This window comes from Muntiacus reevesi, chromosome 1, assembly GCF_963930625.1.
Source record: "Muntiacus reevesi chromosome 1, mMunRee1.1, whole genome shotgun sequence".
Classification (NCBI taxonomy): domain Eukaryota; kingdom Metazoa; phylum Chordata; class Mammalia; order Artiodactyla; family Cervidae; genus Muntiacus; species Muntiacus reevesi.
In genome coordinates this window covers 217,581,419-217,595,950 of record NC_089249.1, presented here as the reverse complement: position 1 = coordinate 217,595,950, position 14,532 = coordinate 217,581,419, and the positions used below count along the sequence as shown (strand labels likewise).

Sequence of the window (14,532 nt, the reverse complement as noted above, 5' to 3'; positions counted from 1 at the left end):
ATTATCTAGATCAGCCTTGAGGATTTGTGAGAAATAAGAACTCTCAGTAAAACCCTGAGGCATTACTGTACGGGTGAACTGGTTTTATTCCAAGGTGAAGGCAAAAATGATACACAATAGTCCATCAACTGAAATACGAAAAAATGCACTACATAAATTGAATTATAGTGGAACATTTATATCCAGTGGCAATGGATGTTAGTAAAGTATGAGGGTTAAGAACAACAGGGTGTGGAGGGATAACGACATTGTTTATTGTTCTGAGGTCCCCAGCAAACCTCCACCCTCAGCCCTCAGGTTTTCTCATTAGTAAAATAGGGGTATTACAGGAACTATTGCAAGAAATGGGTCTTTGAGACTTGTAATGTCCTATCATGGGCTTTGTGCCATGAAAGGATTCTTTACTTACAGGATATTGATTAATTCTGGGGAGAGATTTTAAGGGATCTATTTGCTCCTCTGTCCATGGGATTCTCTAGGCAAGAATACTGGAGTGGGTTGCTGTTTCCTTCTCCAGGGGATCTTCCCAACCCAGGGATCGAACCCAGGTCTCCTGCATTGCAGGCAGACGCTTTAACCTCTGAGCCACCAGGGAAGCTCAATTTGAATCAATGGCTAGTACACTGTGAATTTTGTCAATATCAATTAGTGATTTTGTCTATAAGGAGGGTAGTAGTTGATTTAATAAAGATAAATGATCAGTGTTTCTGGAATCAGATCAGAGACAGAGCTGATAAAAGATGTCAAAAAGGAGAGCCAGTGGGTGGTGGTCCTTGCTGGGGACCAGCCAGTGACCCAAGGGGACAGAAATGGCTCTTAGTCCAGCACATGCATATCGAGGCAAGTTAAAGGATTTAATATGAAACTAAGAAGCAGATAATGCCAGAAAGCAAGCAGTAGTTGGTATACGTTTAGTGAGTGGGGCAGCATTTCCTTCTCCCACTGCTGCTGAGATGGCAGAAATTAGTCGAATTCAGTAGGAAATGGAATACACCACAGGTCAGTAAGTGAGGGTCCTGGAAAAATGAACGATAGCACCAACAAATGCTGACCTGGAACAAGGATTCCAAGAAGGAGTTTCAAATGCTAGTGTGATTATGCAGGTTCCAGAGAGAATTGTAGCAGGAAATAATGAATATTTCATTTTCAAGACCAGCAGATTTTAAGACCAGACCTTAAACAGTCAACTCCCTTTAAGCTTATGGCACTAAAAACACCACCTCCTGTGCTTACCCTAAGTGAAAGGCCACTAGATTTTCTGGGTATAGAAGGACCTCCTCCATCCCCTCAAAATGAAGAAATCCATGCAGTTGGCAGGCTAAAAATAAAGCTCTCTGTGAGTGAAAATGCTGTTCACCAAAATGGACAGCTGGTTAGAACTGACTCCATGTATGGCTTTTCAAATATATATGCAATGATTGAAGGAACTTAAGGAGACATGACAGTTGTCAATACAGCATCAATATGACTACAGATAAACTAAATAGACGTCTGCAGCTTCTGGAAGAGGAGAACAAAGAACATGCTAAAAAGAAATGGCCATGTATTCAATTACTGTAGCATTCTGGCTGCTTAATAAGTGGCTCTGGTTTTGCCACTAGAGGTAACCTCAACTCAGAAACGTTGTCTCAATAGCTGGAAATATAAAGAATTTGCAGGCTTAAAAAAAAAAAAAAAAAAAAAAAACAGATGTCAAAGAGTCACTTAATTCATCTGGTTGGCTGCTTTGATGACTATTGTCAAATTCCAGAATTATTTTCTCTTTTCAGAAGAAAGCAATTTCAGCATGATACTACTTTAAGAAGAATTATCAGCGTAATATATGAAAGGGGGCAGAGGAACTAAGGAGAAAAGAGTGTGTGTCTCTGAAAGGGCCCAAACAAAAGGGAGTCAGTTTACAGACAGGAATCTCTTGTGAATATCTTTAGAGATCCCCATTATTTGAACTCAAGGCAGGGACTGCTTTATAGTAGTGAGGTTGAGCATCAAGAGTGGCTCAGATGGACTAGGAGAGATCCATCTCAAATGTGGAGGAATGGTTCTCCAAGCTGATTAAGAGGGAGGATTGAGAAAAGCCCCTACAGTTCCTTGGAGCCCCACAACTGGGAATTGGGAAGAAGTTAGAAAGCCCAGTTAGAGGGCTGATGGTGACTGAAGTGCTTGAGTCTGTTAACAATCTCTTTTCCAGTGTCCTCTTTGCACTAATAGCAGAAGCTAGGAAGGTTTTTGTTTCTTTTAGGAAACTTTATTTGCTGAAATTTAAGATTAAGAATTTAGGCAGTTTTCCTTTTAGGTGACTCATCCAGAGTGTGAGAGAGCTAGTTTATCAGATTAACTAAATCTGGAGTGGACAGTTTCCCATTACACCCTGTTCTTTTTACTAAATCCTTGTTCAGATCATTAATAATCAGAGTTAAATCTATATGAGTGGGATCAACATCTGAAAGAAGACAAGAATTTTCTTTAAAAATAACCTGAAGTTGATTATAATAGCGATGAACAGATTCATCAGATGTTTGTATGTAAGCATGAGTTTTGTTCCTTTATTCCAATCATTAAGTTTTGGAAAAGTGCTAGGAATTGCCCAATGAAGTCATCTAGGAAATTCTTGGGCCTGATGGTACAAGTTAGAAGGTTGCTTCCTGGCTCTAATTCTAGAGACCTTTCAGGACTTTCCCAATCAGAAATTTTCATTCAATGCTGGAAATGGCCTTCACCAACAAGCATGGGGTCGCTAAGAGTCTGACACGACTGAGCAAATTCACTTTCACTTTTCACTTTCATGCATTGGAGAAGGAAATGGCAACCCACTCCAGTGTTCTTGCCTGGAGAATCCCAGGGACAGGGGAGCCTGGTGGGCTTCCATCTATGGGGTCGCACAGAGTTGGACACGACTAAAGCGACTTAGCAGCAGCAGCGGCAACAACAAGCTTATGATCTAACTGATATAGATCAAAGAAACAAGATTGGTAAGATTGATATATTAAATTCCTTAGCAAATCTGCAAGGATCTTTGTTTACTTTGGGAAACACTTTGAATAATGCTTGCAGTTCCATTTTAGTCCAAAGAATATAAAAATTTAAGAGTTTAGCCTCTGGATTCTCAGAAGGCTTACTTAATTCAAAGGGACAGGTTCTGAGGGGTTCAGAAGAAAATGGGATGAGGAGTGCTTCAGGAGGAAAGGGAAGCTCAGTGAGAGAATCAGTGTGAGGAAACAGGGTACAGAGGAGGAATAGGCAGTGTAAAGGGGGAAGGAAAAAGGTGACCCTGGAGGCAGGGTCTGAGCACAAGTCCCCAAGAGAGGGGAGCAAGATAGTGCTAGAGGCAGAGCCTGAGACAAAGAGGCTGGGGAAGAACGTGAGTCTTCAGGAGCTATTTTATCTTTCTTTATTCATTTGTTTGCCTCAGTTGATCTTAAAAATCTTATTTTGCAGATAGGCAATTTTAGAACACCTGATCACCACCCTACGCTGGGTCATTTGCCCCTTCCAACATAAACACAAGGCTCTATCATTTCAGGTTCTTAGCTGTATGCAATAGAGGGTTGTGGTTTGTTTGTTTGTTTTCATCTCTCCTGTAGCATTTAGGAGGACAGGAAATTGAGCTCAGAGCCCCACTGAGGTAGATTCTATTAGCTGTTGCTCGATTTCAAGTTTCTTGTTTCTATGTCCAGATTCAGAGTCTGCATGAGTATATCTGATTCCAGAAGTGCAGTGGGGAGGCTGCAAATGGAAGCATCTGTTATTTTCTGGAAGACTGTGTTATTTCTTCCCAAGACCATAAAGTGGGGAAACTCCTAAAACATAAGATAGAGGCCCAGACGTGAGAAACTGAAAGGATGGGTGATAGGTTCTAGAGGGCCCTGCATACTTTAACTTATACAAAGAGGAAGCACTGGAGACCACTCGTGCCACCTGCCCTGGGATTTCCACTCGAATGTGCTGTGCTTATTCGCTCAGTTGTGTCTGACTCTTTGTGAACCTGTGGACTGTAGCCTACCAGGCTCAGCTCCTCTGTCCATGGGGATTCTCCAGGCAACAATACTGGAAGGGGTTGCCATGCCCTCCTCCAGGCGATCTCCCAACCCAGGGATTGAACTCAGGTCTCCTGCATTGCAGGCAGATGTTTTACAATCTGAGCCACCAGGAAGCCCTTCCACTCTAACAGTTTATTTTACAGTTGTTGATGCCACAAAGCATGTGTTCAACTTGGCAGTCAGCTAGATGACCACCGGGAGTTGCCGTCTAGGTGAAAGCAGACGCCAGCTTTAAGGACCCCCAGTAGGTGTTTTGTCAAGGATACCACTGAGAAGAGTTGGCATTTTAAGCAGATCTGAGAGGACTGGATGGCAGTGAATAAGACAGAGAGCAGGAGACATTGATCTTGGTCCAGAGAAGGTGAAAGTGGAACCAGCAAAACGTGGACTACAGCAGCTTAAACGATGGGCAAACAAAATGGGATATATCTGTACATTGTATATTGTTCACTCATAAAAGACATAAAGGGACAAACTGCAGTATGGTTGAACCTTGAAGACATTAGGCTAAGTGAAAGAAGCTAGTCAAAAATAATCCAGTATTATATGATTCCATTTATATGAAATATTAAATAGAGCAAATCTGTAGAGACAGAAAGTGGATTAGTGATTGTTTAAGGCTGGAGGTGGGAGAAAGAAGTGCACACTCCATTTCTTTCTTTTTGTTTTTTGTTTCTTTATAGATATTCTCAGTATGTTAAGACATCATTTTTCATTTTTTTAATGTAAATGAAACATTTATTTCAACTAAACAGCAAAGAAAGTCAGACTACATATAAAAGCCATATTCAACTATATGCTACCAATAAAAGATACACTTTTTTCTTTTTATTTTTTATTGAAGAATAACTGCTTTACAGAACTTTGTTGTTTTCTGTCAAACCTCAATATGAGTCAGCCATAGGTATACATATAGCCCCTCCCTTTTGAACCTCCCTCCCATCTCCCTCCCCATCCCACCCTTCTAGGTTGATACAGAACACTTGTTTGAGCTTCCTGAGCCACACAGCAAATTCCTGTTGGCTATCTATTTTACATATGGTAATGTAAGCTTCCATGTTACTCTTTCCCTACATCTCACCCTCTCCTCCCTTCTCCCCATGTCCACAAGTCTATTCTCTATGTCTGTTTCTCCACTGCTGCCCTGTAAACAGATTCTTCAGTATCATTTTTAAGATTCGGTATATATGCGTTAGAATACGATATTTATCTTTCTTTCTGACTTACTTCACTCCGTGTAATAGATTCTAGGTTTATCCACCTCATTAGAACTGACTCAAAGGTGTTTCTTTTTGTGGCTGAGTAATATTCCATTGTGTATATGTACCACAACTCTTTATCCATTCATCTGTCGATGGACATCTAGGTTGCTTCCATGTCCTAGCTATTGTCAATAGTGTTGCAATGAACAATGGGACACATGTGTCTCTTCCAATTTTGGTTTCCTCACAGGGTATATGCCTAGGAGTGGGACTGCTGGGTCATATGGTGGTTTTATTCCTAGTTTTTAAAGGAATCTCCATACCATCTTCCATAGTGGCTGTATCAATTTATATTCCCACCAACAGTGCAAGAGCATTCCCTTTTCTGCAGGAAAGTTTAAATCATTTGTAAGAGGGCAGTTTTCCATGTCTTTGTTTTTCTCTGCCCAATCAACCTGCTTTGTTCTTTGATTCGGGGCCCTTTCCTCTGTGCTTGCACATCCTTTAGCCAAGAGGGATTTTCGCTTTTTTGGGGGGGAAGTTAGTACAACTTATTGTGGTTTGGCGTCCCCTCCCTTTTTGACCCCACAGAACCTTTCTGCACATGCACAGTCAAGGTCTCCCTGACCCCAAGGATGAGAAATACGTGACCTCTTGATCTTCTACCCAGGCAGTGCTTAATACCTCTCTGTCCCTGTCATTATTGTTATCTTAAAGTGTCCACAGAAGACAAAGTCCAGCTATTTACCCTGTTCTTGTTGTTACTTCTATCCTGAAGTATAAACAGGAGGCTGACTGTAAACTTCTGATCTGGAGCCCATCTATACCCTGCCTCAAGAAATATGAAAAGGAGACTAGTTGTAAATGTCTGACCTGGAGCCCATCTATCTCCTGCCTCAGAGCTACACAGACATGCACATGAGGAAGGACCACAGTTTTAAAACATAAAATCCAGGGTCCCTGTGGTTGAGGGGGGCAGGGGCAAATGCTCCTTCAAAATATTTAGATAACTGGGATCCTATTTCCCAGAAGTTTTTCTCTAGAGTAGAAGGACAATTTACAAAAAGCCCTAACAGCTCAAAAACCCTGCAGGCATTAACACTAGCCAGTTTCAAGGGCACAGCCCAGTCCTGAAAGACTCAGGCTGAAAGCTTAACAGCACAGATCTAATAGAAGAGTCCCTGTTCCAAAAGGAATCAGGCTGAAAGTGAGGGAATTCCAGTTGGAACAGCTTGATTTCAAGTCAGGTCAATGTGCCAAAAAAGTACTTGAAGATAAACAAGGCTTTAATCAGAAAGGACAAAATCTTAATATAGATCCTGAATATAACCTGGAGATCTGCAAAGCAAAGAGGACAACTCAGATCCAGGAGAAAGACTTAAACTTCAAACCCCAGGGTCCCTAAGAAAAGCATCAAGCATCAGTGAGCTCATTATTGGTATCACACCTGTTTGAGCACCCACCTTTCAGTTGTTGGAGGTCTTCTCTGGATCCCTATGTGGGCCAAAAATGCTGACCTTAAATAGACTAACAGTTATTTCTCCAGCAAAAATGGGTTTGTTCATGATCATCAAAAAATTGCAATTTGGCATCAGCAACCATGGCAAGCCACATGCAATCTTTTGCAATAAAGAGAGAACTTATTTATGGGGGGTGGGGAGTGAAGGAAAGAGTTCAAACTATAGTAGCTTCTCATTGATTGCACTGTAACCGTCTTTCATTGACTGAGCTCTTGCCAGGCAGGAGAAGGAAGTCTTTCAGGTTCCACTATGGTTGTAGGGTGTTAGAGCTCCCCCTTCTGGCCTCCTGGCTCCATTTTTATCAACAGTTGAGATTTCTATTAATTTTTACAGGTATCATCTTTTGATTGAGCATTACTAGGTCTTCTCAATCCTGAACCAGTCAGTTGTTCTATACAAGGTTCTAACTGTTGCTCCCTGACCCACATACAGAAACTAAAGAACCTCTTGATAAGGGTGAAGGAGGAGAGTGGAAAAAGCTGACTTAAAACTCAACATTCAAAAAACTAAGATCATGGCATCTGGTCCCATCACTTCATAGCAAATAGAAGGGGAAACGGTGGAAGCAATGACAGATTTCCTCTTCTTTGGCTCTAAAATCACTTTGGAATAGTGACTGCACCATGAAATTAGAAGACCATTGCTTCTTGGAAGGAAAGTTATGACAAACTTAGACAGTGTGTTAAAAAGCAGACATCACTTTGCTGACAAAGGTCCATATAGTCAAGGCTATGGTCTTTCCAGTAGTCATATACAGATATGAGAGCTGGACCATGAAGAAGGCAGAGCGTCAAAGAATTGATGCTTTCGAACTGTGGTGCTGGAGAAGACTCTTGAGAGTCCCTTGGACAGTAAGGAGATCAAACTAGTCAATCTTAAAGGAAATCAACCCTGAATACTCTTCGGAAGGACTGATGCTGAAGCTGACGCTCCAATACTTTGGCTACCTGATGTGAAGAGCCAACTCGCTGGAAAAGACCCTGATGCTGGGAAAGGTTGAAGGCAGAAGGAAAAGATGGCATCAGAAGATGAGATGGTTGGATGGCATCACCGACTCAAGGGACATGAACTGGGGCAAAGTCCTGGGAGATGGTGAGAGAGAGGGAAGCCTGGTGCACTGCAGTCCATGAGGCCTCAAAGAATCGAACAAGACTCAGCAACTGAACAACAACTGTTCCTCCTGGCAAATTTGCAGCAGGTGTTTCTTCCTTCAGTTTCTTTGACAATATAACATAGATACATGTTATTATCTCTGTGTCTCTTTCATCACTTTCTGCACATGTCCTAGGAGATATTTATCAGAAAGAAAGCACTTCTCCTCTGTGCAGACACTACTTTCACAAGTCTTCACCTTAAGCAACTTTTACATTATCTACACATATGTGCATGCGCATACACACACATCACTTTATTTTCACTTCTCTAGTAATAAAAATACAAGGCAAAAAATATGAGAATTGCATCCCTTGTCCAATATTGCTTTCTAGGAGGAGATTATGAGTTTTGTGAGAACTCACTTGACTGTGTGGCCAACTTAGGGCTCCATTCACTAGTCCTTAAGGTGAAATATCCTCCAAGAATGTCAAGACCTTTGGGCTTGTTAGGGAAACCCCAGGTGATGCATGGGGCTCTGCCAGACCCCTTGGTTGTGTGCTAAGGACATGGTGGTAGGCCACTTAGGCAGGTGTGGTCACTGGCATCACATCAAGATGTGATTGCAGCACTCCAACCTGGGCTCAGTGGCCCTTCCCCATGGGACCTACTCATTGTGCCCTGAAGATGCCCAGGGGCTCCAGATGTCCCAAAGGTGCCAAGTCCTTCAGTGGCTCTCCAGAGATCAGGCAGAAGAAGCAGACCCAAACTCATCAAGGGCTCTAGGGGCTGCCCCTGGGGTTTTCATCTAAGGGCAGGGGGCTTCCTGAGATGGAGTGACCCTAACCCTCATTAATCCTCTCTCCATCCCCCATCTGCCACAGGATGCTACCAATAACATCGCACTATGTTATTATATGTTATAGCACTATGTTATAGCAATAACATCGCATAGAAGTCTCCAGGAGTCTCAGTGGAATACCATGATGTTCTGTTTGCATGGTGACCCAGAGGTCAAGGGCATCTGTCACCCCACATTCCCCCCAGAAACTAGTCAGAGTCGTCAATGTGTCCCAGCTTTTAGAATGTGCTCAGGAGCACTTGACTTATGCACATAATTTCCTCTAACTATCTTGTACAAAGGAAAGAGTATATTTATAACTGATATATAAGGCCCTTGTCCAAGTTGGTCAACAGTGTCTTCTCTGGATATGCTTCTATTGATCAATTTACTCTTGTTTTGTTGGGACTGAAGTATTTCGCTTTTGAACTAAGGCAAATGCTGTCAACTTTTTTTTTAACTTCCTAACTCATAGGAAGAAGGTTATCACCCCCAAAATAACCACTGAATTTGGGGAAAGAATTTACTCGTCCATTTTTTTTAACTAATTTCAGGGAAAAAATAAGACAGGACTATAATTTTTTTAATCTTCATTGTACTTTTGCCTCTAAATTTCTTCCTATACATCAACAGGGCATCTTCATCCCACTTCAGGATCTAAGCATATAATATCCCCTGTCCTTGGAATGTTCTCCAAAAAGAAAGTTTTGGGGGGTCAAGTTGTTTGTCTTTTAAATTTTTACTGGAGTGTGGTCAGGAAGATGCCCTGGAGGAGGAAATGGCAACCCACTCCAGTATTCTTGCCTGGAGAATCCCATGGACAGAGGAGCCTGACGGGCTACAGTCCATAGGGTCCCAAAGAATCAGACATGACTGAAGCAACTTAGCACACATGCAGTTGATTTACAATGTTGTGTTAGTTTCAGGTGTACAACAAAGTGAATCATTTATCCATATATCCATTTATTGTTTAGATTATTTTCCCATGTAGGGAAAATAATTATTTTCCTATATACTCCCATTACAGAGTATCGAGTAGAGTTCTCTGTGCTATGCACTAGGTCCTTATTAGTTATCTATTTTATGTAATGTAGTGTGTATTTTTCAATCCCAGTTTCCCAAATTTCCCCTCCCTCCCACCCTCAGTAACCAGAAGTTTGTTTCTACATCTGTGACTCTATTTCTGCTTTGTAAATAAGTTCTTTTGTAACATATTTTAGATTCCACATATAAACAGTATCACATGATATTTGTCTTGCTCTGTCTGACTTACTTCACTCAGTATGACAATCTCTAGGGGCATCCATCAGAGAAGGCAATGGCACCCCACTCCAGTACTCTTGCCTGGAAAATCCCATGGACAGAGGAGCCTGGTGGGCTGCAGCCCATGGGGTCACTGAGTCAGACATGACTGAGCGACTTCACTTTCACTTTTCACTTTCATGCATTGGAGAAGGAAATGGCAACCCACTCCAGTGTTCTTGCCTGGAGAATCCCAGGGACGGCAGAGCCTGGTGGGCTGCCATCTATGGGGTTGCAGAGTCGGGCAGAACTGAAGCGACTTAGCAGCAGCAGCAGCAGGGGCATCCATGTTGCTGCAAATGGCATTATTTCAATCTTTTCATATCTGAATATTAATAATATTAAAACGTACCAATTTACATTCCCTCCAACAGCATAGGAGGGTTCCCTTCTCTCCACACCCTCCCCAGGATTTATTGTTTGTGGATTTTTTGATGATATCCATTTTGACTGGTGTGAGGTGATATCTCATTGTAGTTTTGATTTGCATTTCCCTAATAATTAGTGATGCTGAGCATCTTTCATGTGACTTTGACCTTCTCTATGGCTATTTTGGAGAAATGTCTATTTAGGTTTCCCACCCATTTTTTCATTGGGTTGTTTGTTTTCATGATGTTAAGTCTCATAAGCTGTTTGTAAATTTTGGAGTCACATCAGTTCAGTTCAGTTCAATTGCTCAGTCAAGTCTGACTCTTTGTGACCCCATGGACTGAAGCACGCCAACCTTCTCGGTCCATCACCAACTCCCAGAGCCTGCTCAAACTCATGTTCATCAAGTCAGTGATGCCATCCAACCATCTCATCCTCTGTTGTCACCTTCTCCTCCTGCCTTCAATCTTTCCCAGCATCAGGGTCTTTTCAAATGAGTTGGTTCTTCACATCAGGTGGCCAAAGTATTGGAGTTTCAGTTTCAACGTCAGTCCTTCCAATGAATATTCAGGACTGATCTCCTTTAGGATGGACTGGTTGGATCTCCTTGCAATTCAAGGGACTCTCAAGAGTCTTCTCCAACACCACAGTTCAAAAGCATCAGTTCTTCAGCGCTCAGCTTTCTTTATGGTCCAACTCTCACATCCATACATGAAACACTGGATAAACTATAGCTTTGACTAGACTGACCTTTGTTGGCAAAGTGATGTCTCTGCTTTTTGATATGCTGTCTAGGTTCGTCATAGCTTTTCTTCCAAGGAACAAGCATCTTTTAAAGAATTTCATGGCTGCAGTCACCATCTGCAGTGATTTTGGAGCCCAAGAAGATAAAATCTGTCACTGTTTCTAGTCACATCATTTGAAATTATTTTCTTCCAGTCTGTAGGTTGTCTTTTCATTTTGTTTAGTTTCCTTTGCTGTGCAAAAACTTTTGAGTTTAAGTAGGTCTTATTTGTTTATTTTTATTTTTATTTCCACTATTCTGGGAGAAAGATTGAAAAGCATATTGCTGCGAACTATGTCAGAGAGTGTTGTGCCTATGTTTTCCTCTAGGAGTTTTATAGTGTCACGTCTCACATATAAGTCTTTAATCTAGTTGAAGCTTATTTTTGTGTAAGCTGTTAAAGAATGATCTAATATCATTTTTTACATCTAATATAATTTTTTACATGTAGCTGTTCAGTTTTCCCAGCACCATTTGTTGAAGAGACAACCTCCAATATTGTGTAGTCTTGCCTTCCTGTCCTAATTTAATTGGCCATAGAGCATGGATTTATTTCTGAGCTTTCTATCCTGTTCCATCAATCTATATTTGTTTTTGTGCCAGTACTATACGGTTTTGACAGTCTCTTCAACAAGAGGTGCTGTGAAAACTGGACAGCTACATGGAAAAGAATGAACTTAGAACACGTTGTGACACCACACACAAAGGTAAAATCAAAACGGATTCAAGATCTAAATGTAAGACCAGAAACTATAAAACTCTTAGAGGAAAACATAAGCAGAACACTCTCTGACATAAATCACAGCAATATCCTCTATGATCCACCTCCTAAAGAAATTAAAAAATAAACATATGGGACCTAATTAAACTTAAAAGCTTTTGCACAACTAAGGAAACTATAAGAAAAGTGAGAAGACAACTCTCAGAATGGGAGAAAATAATAGCAAATGAAACAACTGACAAAGAATTAATCTTCAAAATATATAAGCAGCTCAATATCAGAAAAACAAGCAACTTAATCAAAAAGTGGGCAGAACACCTAAACGACATTTCTCCAGAGAAGACATACAGATGGCTAATAAATACATGGAAAGATGCTCAACATTATTAGAGAAATGCAAATCAAAATCGCAATGAGGTATCATCTTACAGTGGTCAGAATGGCCATCATCAAAAAGTCAACAAACAATAAATGCTGGACAGCGAGTGGAGAAAAGGGAACCCTCTTACACTGTTGGCAGGAATGCAAACTGATACAACCACTATGGATAACAGTGTGGAGATTTTTTAAAAACTAGGAATAAAACTCCCATGTGACCCAGCAATCCCACTACTGGACATATACCCTGAGGAAACCAGAATTGATAAAAGACACATGTACCCCAGTGTTCATTGCAGCACTATTTACAATAGCTAGGACATGGAAGCAACCTAGATGTCCATCAACAGATGAATGGATAAGAAAGTTGTGGTGCATGTATACAATAGGGTATTACTTAGCTATAAAAATGAATGCATTTGAGTCAGTTCTAAGGAGGTGGATGAATCTAGAGCCTATTACACAGAGTGAAGTAAGTCAGAAACAGAAGCACAAATATCATATATTAATGCATATATGTGGAATCTAGAAAGATGGTACTTATGATCCAACATGCAGGACAGCAAAGAAGACACAGGTATTAAGAATAGACTTTTGGACACAGTGGGAGAAGGGGAGGGTGGGATGATTTGAGAGAACAGTACTGAAGCGTATGCATTACCATATGTAAAACAGATAGCCAGTGGGAGTCTGACATATGAACTACTGAACCCAAAGCTGGTGCTGGGTGACAACCTGGAGCGTGGGGTGGAGAGGGAGGTGAGAGGGGTGTTCAGGAGGGAAGGGACACATGTATGCCTGTGACTGATTCATGTTGATGTATAGCAAAAACCATTACAATACTATAAAGTAATTATCCTCCAATTAAAGTAAATAAAATTTTAAAAATTACATAGCTTAAAATATCCAAGAAAAAAAAATAGTGAGGAGAATAGGTCGAGTGCCAAAGTCTCAGATGCCAGCCAAGAGCTAACTCGAAAGTAGGTCCTTCTGAAAAGAGCAGCTTCGGGCCTGCTATGTTAACACTTTTTTGCACATTGGTCTACTTAGTTTTCTGTTACTGAGCTTGTTTTAATAGTTTATATTTACCTGGAAAGTAATCTTTGGCTTGGACTTTTATGTTAACTGTTATATTGTTTAATGGATTATTGTCCATTAAATTCCATTTTTGTTCCTCATGTTGTATGTGTCTCATTCCTAAAAATCACTCCAGTGTAAAGCTTACTTGTTAGTCTTTCCAAAGAACAAGATCTTAGTTTTATTCTTTGACTTAATTTTTTGTTTTTCTTTAACCTGTGCTTTGTATTGATTACTTCGTGTTTTACTTTGCTAGTTTTCTCTCTTATACAGTTGAACACTAAATTGAAATAAATACAAAACTGTAAAACCCATTAACGACTTTTACAGCAAAAAAACATTTTTAAAGAGCTGTCCTCTCGTTGATGACATTGTTAAAAAAAACAAAAACAATGAAGTCACCAAAAAAAAGCCCCAATAAGTACTGTTAAATACACTGTGAAAAAGGCACTTCTTTATAGTATGCGAGCTGGAACAAGAAGGCAGAGCATTGCCTTGCTTGACTTCAGGTGGGAATGTACACATTGATAGAGAAATCTTTTTGCTGCTGTGCTCATGTCCATGAATGAGCGTGAAGGCACTATGAGGATTGATTTGGGAGGAGAAGGGGGCGACAGAGGATAAGAAGATGGTTGGATGGCATCATTGACTCAATGCACATGAGTTTGAGCAAACTCCGAGATAGTGAAGGACAGGGAAGCCTGCCATGCTGTAATCCACGGGATCGCAAAGAGTCAGACATGACTGAGCAACTGAAAAATAACAACAAATAAATTTCAATGAGTAGCAAAATTTGTAAATGCATAATCCCCACAAATAATGAGGATTGGTTATATACAAATATTTATTGGTATTTATTGGACATTTCCCCACAATATACTGCAAAGAAAAGTTACAATATGAAACAAGTAAAACTGTGGAACTTTGTTGCTTTACAAACAGGAATAAAGCAAAGATGTCCTTTATCATTCCTTCCTAGAAAGAGGAAGTGGTGAAATAGAACAAAGAACACAGCCCTTGGATCTAGGAAAAAAACTCTCACTGGTGGTGAATTCGGATGAGATTCAAATAAGAGGTCAAACACTAGCTTATGCAGTAGCAGGAAGCACTTGAAATAGTACAGGGGCAATAGCAATTATAAGAATTATTGAGTTGTCTGCCTTCGGCTTCCCTGGTGGCTCAGAGGGTAAAGAATCTGCCTGCAATGCC

At 40.7% G+C, this 14,532-nt stretch overlaps 1 pseudogene; it reads left to right on the top strand.

Moving 5' to 3' along the window:
- The first annotated feature begins 920 nt into the window (after positions 1–920).
- On the top strand, positions 921–1,601 carry LOC136157293 (mitochondrial fission factor pseudogene; annotated as a pseudogene).
- The last annotated feature ends 12,931 nt before the right edge of the window (positions 1,602–14,532 follow it).